This window comes from Helianthus annuus, chromosome 4 (assembly GCF_002127325.2).
Source record: "Helianthus annuus cultivar XRQ/B chromosome 4, HanXRQr2.0-SUNRISE, whole genome shotgun sequence".
Taxonomy (NCBI): domain Eukaryota; kingdom Viridiplantae; phylum Streptophyta; class Magnoliopsida; order Asterales; family Asteraceae; genus Helianthus; species Helianthus annuus.
The window spans coordinates 80,330,711-80,342,852 of record NC_035436.2 but is presented as its reverse complement, the minus strand read 5'-3'; the positions used below and the strand labels follow the sequence as shown (position 1 = coordinate 80,342,852).

General features: G+C 39.2%; 1 non-coding gene across 1 annotated transcript; it reads right to left on the bottom strand.

Moving 5' to 3' along the window:
- Positions 1-1,197: 1,197 nt before the first annotated feature.
- On the bottom strand, positions 1,198-1,304 carry LOC118492038. The gene has a single exon (XR_004892478.1). It is a non-coding gene; the product is annotated as a small nucleolar RNA R71 (small nucleolar RNA).
- Between the last annotated feature and the right edge of the window lie 10,838 nt (positions 1,305-12,142).

Here is a 12,142-nt window from a genome sequence, read left to right as displayed (position 1 = left end):
AAAAAGTGCAAAAGTGCGGAAATCATCAAAGGTTACACTAAAGGCGAGTCGGATCCAAGTGATTCATCTTTTCTATCTGTTTTTATTTTATTTTTATTTTCAGCATTTTTAGTTTTTATTTTCATGTTTAAACCTTTTTCTAAAATTTTGGTTTGATTAGACGTTGAGGATAAACCGGTACTAAAAGCTCTTGTGTCCTTGGACGACCTCGGTATCTTACCAACGCTATACTACGCTCACGATGGGTGCACTTGCTTATATGTGTGTTTAGTGTTAGTAGAATATCGTGTTTTATAAATTTAAAACTTGACTAAAGTGTTAAAAAGGGATAAAAATATAATTAAAAATATATTCACACCGACACACATCAAGTTTTTGGCGCCGTTGCCGGGAACACAAGGATTTTAAGAAAGTTAGGAATCAATGGCCTAATCATTTTTCTTATTTTTCTGTTTTTTTTAGGATTTTTCTTAAATTTTCAGCTTCTGCAGACTGCAGCACGGGGTCGTGCCTGGTCGGACACGGGCTGTGCCCAGCATCATTACTGGCGGTTTTTTTTTTTTATTTTCCGAGTTACAGAAAGCTGGACACAGGGTCGTGTCGGTGCAAGCACGGGGCCGTGTCGAGCTCTCGAGTAACAGGGATCCGGAAAACAATCACTGTAACTCCGGCCACGGGCGCCGCACCTGAACTTCCTACGCAGTGCATGAGCTCCAGTTCAGTAAAGACATAAAAGAAACTCTAGACAAACCGGAATGCTTTCTAAGAAAAAGTCTTAAAGCTAAAAGCCAAGAGAAAGTTTCGGGGGACCCACTTCCAATGGCGGACCAACGTACCCTAATGGATTACCTACGGCCCACAGTAGGTAATCTCGGCGCCGCTATCAATGCACCGAATGTCGATGCCAACAAATTCGAACTTAGGCCGCATTTGATCTAAATGCTCCAAAACTCCGCTACCTTCCATGGGCTTGCGGACGAAGATCCCCATTTACATATTACCAACTTTTTGGAAATATGTGATACTTTTCGGATCAACGGAGCATCAAACGACGCCATCCGCCTTCGAATGTTTCCATTTTCACTAAAAGACCGAGCTAAGGCTTGGCTTAACACCCTCCCAGTTGGATCGGTAAACACCTGGGATGAACTAGCCCAAAAGTTTTTGTATAAGTATTTCCCACCTTCTAAATCGGCTAAATTAATGACTGAAATTAATACATACTCACAAGAGGATGGGGAATCCTTATATGAAACTTGGGAAAGGTTCAAGGCGCTAATAAGAAAGTGTCCTCATCATGGTCTTGCGGTATGGCAACAAGTATCCACTTTCTATAATGGGTTGTTGCCACACACAAGACAAACACTTGACCCTAGCTCCGGGGGACTTTTAGGTAATCGCCGCCCAAATGAAATTTATAATCAAATTGAGGAAATTGCTCAAAACAATTTTCAGTGGCACACTACCCGAGGCACTAAATCTATTGCCCCGGGTGCCCATAAGGTTGACGAAAGCACTTCTTTACAAGCCCAAATCGATGCCCTTTCTTCAAAAATCAAAAAGTTAGAAATGGAAAAAACGGCCTCGGTTATGGCTTGTGAAGGGTGTGGTGGGCCACATGAAAATTGGAGTTGTATGAAAGAAATGGATAATCAATCGAAAACGGTAAACTACATTGATAATAGACCTAGGCCGTCAGGTCCCCCAACGGGTACCTACAACCAAGGATGGCGTAACCACCCTAATCTTCGTTGGAGAGAACCTGGCAATAGTAGTAACCAACAAAATCAAAACCAACAAACAAACTTTCAACAACCAAGAAATGAGTCACAAAATTTCTCTCAACAACAACAAGGAGGACGAGAGAGGCTTGAAGACACTTTCTGACGCCTCATCTCTGACACCGATAAAAAAAACTCGGATCGATTTCAAAAAATAGAATCGAATTTTAGAAATCAACAAGCTAGCATTCAAAACATTGAAAAACAATTAAATCAACTAGCTCAAAATTTCTCCGAGAGAACGCAAGGCGCGTTACCTAGCAATACCGAAACAAACCCGAAGGCGCAAGTACATCTCATCACATTGAGAAACCGTACCATAGGTCCCGAGGAGGCTCCGCTACCTCTAACTAAAAAGAGTCCATCTAACCAAACCACAACTTCGTCAACACCCCAAAAAGAGACGACCCCTCCACGGCTCCACCAAATCAAGAGCCTACCAAGAATCCTCCGGTACCTTATCCCGATCGGTTACTTAGCTAAAAGACCGATGAGCAATTCACAAAATTTGTAAATCTACTAAAACAATTGCATGTCAATATTCCATTTGTAGAAGTCCTAACCCAAATGCCTAAATATTCAAAATTCATAAGAGAGTTTCTCACTCACAAAAGGAAAATTAAATCATTGCAATTAGTTAATTTAAGCGAAGAATGCTCCGCATTGCTACTCAACAAACTCCCACAAAAGAAGATCGATCCCGGAAGCTTCACCATCCCTTGTTCGATTGGGGGATCACCCATACGCAATGCACTAGCCAATTTTGGGGCTTGCATCAACCTCATGCCCGCATCGATTTTCGACCGACTCGGACTAGGGAAAACAAGCTCTACAAAAATGAGCATACAACTCGCCGATAGGTCCATTAAATATCCACAAGGTGTCGCCGAAAATCTATTGGTAAAAGTTGAAGACTTTGTCTTCTCGACCGACTTTGTCATACTAGATTTGGAGGAAGATACCGAATTGCCACTCATCTTAGGAAGACCAATCCTGGCCACGGCCCACGCAGTGGTAGACATGAATGGTGGGACACTAACATTGAGAGTTGGGGACAAGGAGATGAAGTTTGGGGTTGGGAAAAGAGTAGAAGATGACGACCCGGTCAACTACATGAAAGTCATAGACTCAAGTTTGGATGATGCTCTCCAAAGGTGCAACATGGGATGCAAACCATCCCACTTGGGTAACATATGACTGGCTTTGGGTCTAGCCAAGGACCCTTATAAACGTGGCGCACCACGGAGGCATTCCGCGGAACTATCCTTAGTTTAGTTTAGATGAACTTTTATGATTTCTAGTTTAGTTTTAATTTTCAGGAATAAAACACACTCGGAATGGTGGAGGTTACTAAGGGAAACTTAAACCCACACCCCATGCACAAAAACAGAGCCACTCGACAATTTTTCTTCATTACAGCAAGTTCAGCACGGGGCCGTGCTCAGCCAACACGCCCCGTGCTTAAAGATTTGCAGAAAAACGGCCAGTTCAGGTGACTGGACACGGGGCGTGTTCGTTGAACACGCCCCCGTGCCTAGCCTTCTGTTACATTCTGATACTGGCAATCTGAACACGGGGCCGTGCCCGGATCAACACGGGCCCGTGTCCAGACGCCCAGTAACATAAATTTTTGATGTTAAACACCTTTTTACGCATTAAATCAACCTGAAAATTTATTTTTGAGACACATTGAGGACAATGTGCAATTTAAGTGTGGGGGGGGATGCTAAAATCTTGAATTTTGCAAGTCCTAATAACAAGCCTTACACAAAACTCTATTGGAACCGCTAATCACCCCAATTTTTTTTCAAAAACTTTTCATTTTTACTTGTCTTGGTTTAAATTGGGAATAACAAGTTCTAAAAAGGTTATATTTTTACAAATTTACAACCAATAGCGTCGTGATAAAAAGAACCAACATAAGAAAACTATGAAAACGGCATGACAAACCTAGTTAAAATTTGATTATATATACTTGGTCACATTAAAAACCCATTCCAACAAAAAGTGAGTTTTGAGCCTTTATTGAGCATACAATTACACATCTTTAAACTAAATGATCATTTTTCGTTTCTTGTGTGAATAGTCGCTTGGTTTCTTACAACTCTAGAACTTGCCATGACGATACATTCCCGGTCCTTACCAACTTAAACCCAAGTAAGTAAATGATGGAGGCATAGGGCTGTAAACGAGCCGAGTCGAGCCGAGCTAGACCTAGCTCGAGCTCGACTCGAACTCGATTCGAGCTGGCTCGGCTCGAGCTCGAATTTCAAATCGAGCTGAGATTTGAGGCTCGAGCTCGACTCAATTAGAATTCGAGCTAGCTCGGCTCGGTTCGACCTAGCTTGAACTAACAAAAAACCGCAAAATTTACTATTTAAAAAGGCCTTAAAAATGAATTTCTTCATAGAATGAGGGCTATAATTGTCATTTAATTTAACCATATAGCTATATATGCAAGTATAAATAGTTAATTTACTTTGTACATTGTCTTTACCTTCTTTTATAGGGGAGATACTCCCTTAGTTTTTGTTTTCTAAGCGATGTGGGACAAAAAAAAAATGAAGGATGTAAACCTTATCGAGCCAGCTCACGAGCTCACGAGCCGAGCCAGGCCAAGCTCAAGCTCGGCTCGTTTACAAACCGAGTCGAGCCGGGCTGGCTCGTTTACAACCGAGCCAATTTCGAGCCTAGCTTTCTTCGAGCTTTTTTCGAGCGAGTTTCGAGCGAGCTGCAAGCCACGAGTTTTTTGAACACCCCTATGGAGGCATTAGGACTAACGCCCTTTGAGCCTAAACCTTTTCGTTTCTAAACCCACAAAACAAACACCCTTTACCCACCAAAACTCTTTTTATTTTAACCTTTTTTTTAGTAAAAAGCTCGGTCTTCATGTGACATTCATTATCAAAAAAAAAATGAAGTCTAGCAATAAACAAACAAGTTCCTCAAAATAACTTGGTTTGAAAATGTTTTGTTTGAATAAAAGTCACAAAAACAAAAAGTTTTACGACGACTGACGCTTTTTATGCTTTTAGCCCTTTTCTACTAACCACTAACTCAAAATTACCTACCTTTAACCCAAGCATAACCCTTCCCCAAGTCCTTTTGATATTTACAAAGGTTTATAGTTAAAAAGGAGGAGGATTGATTGCTTGGCAATCATATGGTAGAAGTAAGTTTCATGCGGGTCTCGAGTGTTTCACAAAAATACATCTTCGGCCGAGTGTTGAGTGATCTCCCGTGAGGTATGTGAACTTGTATATAAATGGAATTTAAAAGAGGCATGTTATGCCCAAATAAGTAATTTCTCTTATAAAATTTTCTAAATGAATCATAACGAATAGGAATGTAAATAGCATAAAAATAAAACCTAATAATGGTCTTGGAATCCCGACACTCAAGACAAGCCCAAAACTTCTCTTCTACCCGTTCCATTTAGGAGTGTAAGCCACATTATAAAGAGTTTTGCTTGAGGACAAGCAAAGATTCAAGTGTGGGGGTATTTTATGTGTGTAAAATGCAACATATAAAGTACATCAAATGAGGCATAAAACTAACCCTTTTTTAGTACTAATGTTGGAAAAAGTGTGCTTTTGTCTTCCTTTTGTATTTTCAGGATTAAATGAGCGTAAATGAACAAAAGAAACAAAAATACAGCCAAATCTAACATAAATACAAGAAAAGGAATAAACGTGGCATGCCCTGCCCCTCGACAGCATCTTCACAAACAAAAACAAGATAACAGAAGGCTGAACACGGCCCCGTGCCCAGCCGACACGGAGGCGTGGCCAAGTGTCTGCAGAAAAGACAAAGCTATAGAAGCTTCTATTCCCAACATGGGGGCGTACCCAGCTCAACACGGTCGTGGTCAACGCTAAGATTCGAAGAATCCAAGCAAATCTTGATAGTACAGATACGCTTCTACACACGGGGTCGTGCCCAGCGGACACGGGGCCGTGTGGAGCTAATAAAGACAAACTGCAATTAATGAAGAAAGAGAAAGTGGATGGACATGGGGTCGTGCCCAATGGACACGGGACCGTGTTCGGGCTTCTGTGCGCTTGGTTCACTTGAAAGGCATCCCTTGGCAAACCACCTCTCTCCTACTTCACCCACACTCCACCACCACTACAACCCACATCCACCACCATCATCCATCATAGAGTGTGTGTAGTAGTCTTGGGATCCAAGATTGATAGTAAGAGTTCTTGAGAATCAAAGGCCATGTTTGCCTAAGTCTCTTACATCACTTGGTGAAGACAAGCATTTAGTGTAATACTTTTGATTTTTAATCTTTTCGCACTTTTTATTTGGTTTTGTATTAATGACTTTAATAACTAGTTTCTTATGTTGAAGGTGAAACTTCCTTATCATTTGTCCGTGGTGTCTTGGCATTATTTTACAGTCTATATAAAATAAAAGATTTTCACCATTCATATCTCTACGGTCTATATAGAGATATGTTGGCTACCTGATCGGGGGTTAAGGGAATGGTTTGGTAAGGTTCTTGCCTTGTTTAGTGTATAGATCCTTCAAGGACCTTGGTCAAGCTTACTAGGACCTCCTTCAATACCCACTGGTATTGGATAGCGGGGGTGCGAACAGCTTGATCCCCTCATATGTAAACTACTGTTAATACCTTAACCCGGCTATTTGGGACTGTATCCCTGCTGACTCAAACCACTTAGCCGAGGGTAACGTCACCTTCAAAAGAGGGGCCTACCACATTACGCATAACTTAATTAATTATCTTTCAATGTTCCGACCCTTTTGGATTGTATCCTTGCTGACTCAAACTACTGGGTTGAGGGTAACGTCACCTTCAAAAGAGGGGCCTACTACTATAACTAAGATAATCTCTTAAAAAGTGCAAAAGTGCGGAATCATCAAAGGTTACACTAAAGGCAAGTCGGATCCAAGTGATTCATCTTGTCTATCTGTTCTTATTTTATTTTTATTTTCAGCATTTTTAGATTTTATTTTCATGTTTAAACCTTTTTCTAAAATTTTGATTTGATTAGACGTTGAGGATAAACCGGTACTAAAAGCTCTTGTGTCCTTAGACGACCTCGGTATCTTACCAACGCTATACTACACTCACGATGGGTGCACTTGCCCATATGTGTGTTTAGTGTTAGTAGAATATCGTGTTTTATAAATTTAAAACTTGACTAAGTGTTAAAAAGGGCTAAAAATATAATTAAAAATATATTCACACCGACACACATCATTGTTACATTTGTTGTCCATTGTATTTTAGTATGTTGTTCATTGTCTTTTACTTTATTGTCCATTGTGTTTTACGCTACTGTTCATTATATTTTTTTACAGTCAATTGTGTTTTTAGACTATTTTCTATTGTGTTTTTAGTTTGATACTCATTGTTTTACATTATGTACATTGTGTTTTATGCAGCTAGGTTTTGCTTTTTTTTTTTTTTTGAAAAGTATAACAATAGGATACTCATATTAAAGACCAAAAATGCTCGATTTTATGGTATATTTTAAAAAAAACAAATGATGTATAAAAAAGTTATGGACATTTAAAAAATATTGGAAAATATCATGTGACTTGAATGTGTATGTTTCTTAGCATGTGAGAATCATATGTATATTGATTTTTTTTTCTTTTGGATGAAACTACTCTTCTCACTTGATTCTTCGTTACACTTGTCACTCTATGGTGACTTCTCTCTCTTCTCCTTTATTTTATCATTTGTAGAATAAGGGTGAAGGGGGTGCACCCCTCATGAGATGGGGGAAATTTTCATCCACCCAATCATGATGTGTCATGTCATTTCCCCTATCATACATCACTCTTGCCCAAAAAACATAAGGGGTGGTTTCCACTCAAGCCATGGGGGTAAACTATTTTTTTTTAAACTACTTAACTAATAAAAGTATAATAAATTTAAAAAACATTACATTAAATAAAAAAAACATTACACTAATTAAAAATACTTGAAATAAACTAGATTAAACTAACTAAAATTACTATTCTTTGTTGGATTCCACCAATAGGTGGGGTAAATCCATTCTTCTGAAATGCTCAACGAGATCATGTTTTAGTTTCCAATGCGTATCTGCATCCATAAGTTCGTTTAACACATTGTCATTGAGAACAGGCTCGACTGGAGGATCCCTAATGTGTATTGGTGCTATTGTGTTTCCATCGTCTTTTAAAATCATGTTATGTAAAATAATACATGTATACACCACATACCTAATTTTTTTCACACTCCTAGCACGCATTGGCCGATTCATTATACCCCATTTGACTTGAAAACACCAAAAGTCCGTTCTATTTCGTTCAGTTTGAAATAATGGAGATTGCTGAAGCACATTGATGTCGTTTTGTGCACCTGGTGGACCGCAAAAAGCATGTCAAACCCACAAATCTTGACAGGCCATTGCTTCAAGCATAACTGTAGGGTAACGATGATCTCCTCTCATATATTGGCCCCGAAACTCTGTGGGACACATTATCCATACGAAATGGGTGCAATCAAGGCTACCCACCATACCAGGAAAGTGATGTTTATCCTCATGAGCTTGGTACAAAAGTGCCATGCCGTGGCTTGTTAGCCTATGTAAGAACTCGGGAGCATATATTTTACATACCGTTTCGCATAAATATTCTAGACACTCGCGGGAAGTCCTTTCGGCCACATGTAAATACTCTCCGTTCTCGTCTGGAGGGTTACCGGTTGCAAGTTGTTTAATAGCTGATGTAACTTTTTTCAACGGTGTAAAACCCTTCTTCATTCTCGTATCTATGCCTTCTTCAAACCACGGGTTATTCGCTTCCACGTCACTCACAATTTTTAGAAACAAACGTTTTAACGTACGGGACCTATGACGTAAAATATCTTCGTTGTATTTCGGTTCCTCGACAAAAAAATCCGCCATAAGGGTTTCATGGCCACTCTTGCGATCACGACGAAGATAACGTTTCTTACTAGATGTGCTTGTGTCTTGTAGTTCGGCTTCGTCGATGAGTTTTTGGAAAAAACTTATGCTACTATTCGATGAATCACTGTTATCGGGTGGGAAAACACTGGTATTTCTTCTACCATTTTTAAATAAAATAGGGGTATAGATTTAGTTTTGGAGAAATGAGAAAACGGGTTGGTGTGAGTTTATTTAAAATGGGTTTAGGTTTATACAGTTTAAATATATACAAAACCTTTTTTAAGTAATGGCTATATAACCGTTGAAAGTCAAAAAGCATGCCCAACGTTCATCTCCCGCATGCGGTGAATATCCCCTGCTTTGAAGCTTTATCGCGTGGTATAAGGGGTTGGCGACGGTGTTCCCCCGGTTGTAAAGGGGTTTACCGCACCCGTTAACGCTTCCACCCCGTTCACCCTAAGTTAACCCTTATTAGACCATGTGTAGTGGGAGGGGGAAGATAATGCCCCACCCGTGGGCATTTTGCGACATGTGGCGGTCCAGTCAGCGTGTGGGCATTATGGGGCATTATCTTAAAAGGGGTGTAGTGGGGCTTGAAATCTTACAACGATTAGATATTCTAATAGAATCAAATAAAAACTAAAAAAAAACCATCAACAAATGCTATTGGTCATCCATTTTGAATCAGGTGTTTTAAATAAAACGCTAACTAGGTGATAGGATGGCGTGAAGGGGCCCAAACCCCCTTCCACTACGGGTGGTCTTAAAGGGGAAGGAGCACCCATCACTAGCATCACACAAAAATTCCATCACACCTAATCAACATTTGATAACTCAACTTATTATATTCCATGACATTCACTCATTACACTTGCAATACCCATCCCATTCCATCACTAACTTTTTTTTTTGTTTTTTAATTAAAATAAAATATGAAAGGGACATAAATAAAAGTTATATTAAACTTAAAAATAGTACAATAAAAATACAAGTTCATAAGCTAAAAAAAACTAAATGTTGCAAAAAAAAAAAAAAAGAACGATTTTGAGTAAATAAAACACTACAACAAAAATGGCTTTTTAGGACCTTTTCTGTGGGACGCTTGTAAAAGAAGGTCCTAAAAAACTATTTAATAGGACTAATGAACTTTTAGGGTCCTTTTATAATATACTCTACTAAACCGGTGTCCTAAAAAACTATTTAATAGGATGGATGATTTTTTGGGGTCTTATTATCATATAATTTAATAGGACACTTAAAATGTAGATCCTAATAAAGTATTTTATAAGACATTTAATTGTTAGTGTCCCATTATGTGGTACTGTATTAGGACACTTGATCATCTGGGTCCTATTATAACATAACTTAATAGGATACGTTGTAGTTAAGTCATAAATGTTCAGTCTTATAGGACCCTTTCTAGTCGAAGTCATATTAGAACTTAACTTAATAGGACACTTGACACTTGGGTCTTATAACTTTAAACTTTATAGGACGCTTAATCATTGTGGTGTTATTATAATACACCATAATAGGATACTTGATATTTGAGTCATAAAACATTAGTTTTATAGGACACTTATTCGGTAGAGTTTTATTATAATATAACTTAAAAAGACACTTGACACTTGGTTCTTATAAATTTAACCTTTATAGGACGCATAATCATTGTGGTGTTATTATAATACACTGTAACAGGACACCTGATATTTGAGTCATAAAACATCAGTTTTATAGGACGCTTATTTGCTAGAGTTCTATTATCACATAACTTAATAGGACACTTGACACTAGCGTCTTATAACTTTAATCTTTATAGGACGCTTAATCATTATGGTGTTATTATAAAACACCGTAATAAGACACTTGATATTTGAGTCGTAAAACATATGTTTTATAGGACGTTTATTTGCTAGAGTTTTATAATAACACTAGGTTATTGACCCGCTTAATCATGGCCGGTGAGTGGTGGTGGTGGTGAGAGGTGGTGGTGAGCGGTGGTGGTGGCCGGTGAGTAGTGGTGCTGGTGGTGGCCGGTGAGTGGTGGTGCTGGTGAGAGGTGGTGGTGGCCGGTGAGTGGTGGTGGCCGGTGAGAGGTGGTGGTGGCCGGTGAGTGGTGGTGGTGGTGGTGGTGAGTGGTGGTGGTGGTGGTGGTGGTGAGTGGTGGTGGTGGTGGTGAGAGGTGGTGGTGAGTGGTGGTGGTGGCCGGTGAGTGGTGGTGCTGGTGGTGGCCGGTGAGTGGTGGTGCTGGTGAGAGGTGGTGGTGCTGGTGGTGCTAGTGAGAGGTGGTGGCTGGTGAGTGGTGGTGGTGGTGGTGGCGGCTGGTGAGTGGTGGTGGTGGTGAGTAGTGGTGGTGGCCGGTGAGTGGGGGCCGGTGGTGGTGAGTAGTGGTAGTGGCCGGTGGTGGTAGTGGTGGTGGCCTGTAACATCCGTAAAAATGGGCTCCCAAAAACCAACCCGTTTTAAAATCCGGATCCTAACTTTGAACCTCGAGAATCTTTCGCGAATTAAAATACCGTTGAAAGATTTTACTTGTTATTTAATTATCAATATAAGTTATTTATTTATTTAGTTAATTAATTAATTTAAATAATCATTTCCAAATTTTAATTTTAATTTTTTTTATTAAAACTAGTTAATTTGTTTTAAAACGAGTTCGGGTAGTTAAACTTTGGGGACTGTTTGTGCTAATCTTGAAAGTGTAATTAAACTTAAAAAAATATAATAAATAAATAAAACAGTCGGCTCAGGATTCGAACCTGAGTCCAACAAGCCAACATAAACGACAATAACCAATATGCTACCTAGTCCCTTCCTGCTTATAGCTTGTGCATAACTCCTTTATAGTAGTATTACTGTTATACTTCAAATGAAATGCCGCCCAAACTTCCGATAACAAACATGGCAAGTATCTTGCATTTATACTGATTGATCCTTGATAACGCGTTTTCCTTTTACCACCTACGAATCTGGACGTGAATATGTGCAACATCATTTGAACTCCGAAATCATGCATTAAAGATCCGATCAATCCAATGATATTTTTTTTCTCCAAAACAAAGAGTAAATTGCCATTTTAGTCCCTAATTTTTCTTCAAATTTTTCATTTTAGTCCAAATAGTTTTTTTTTTTTTGCCTCTGGGTCACTGACTTTTCCCTTTTGTTGCCATTTTGATCACATACACTAACTCCATCCAAAAACTCCATCTTTAACCATGGGTATTTTGAGGATTTTCATTTTAAACGTTTTCAATTGCCATTTTGATCCGATTCCATAAAATCAAAAAAATTCCAAAAAATTCTAAAAAATAATAAAAATTCTAAAAAATCAGAAAAATTCTAAAAAAACACAAAAAATCCGTTTCGGCGCCAACCGTTTTGACCTGAACCGTTTCGACCCGAATCGTTTCGAGCTGAGCCGTTTCGACGCAAACCGTTTCGACCCGTACC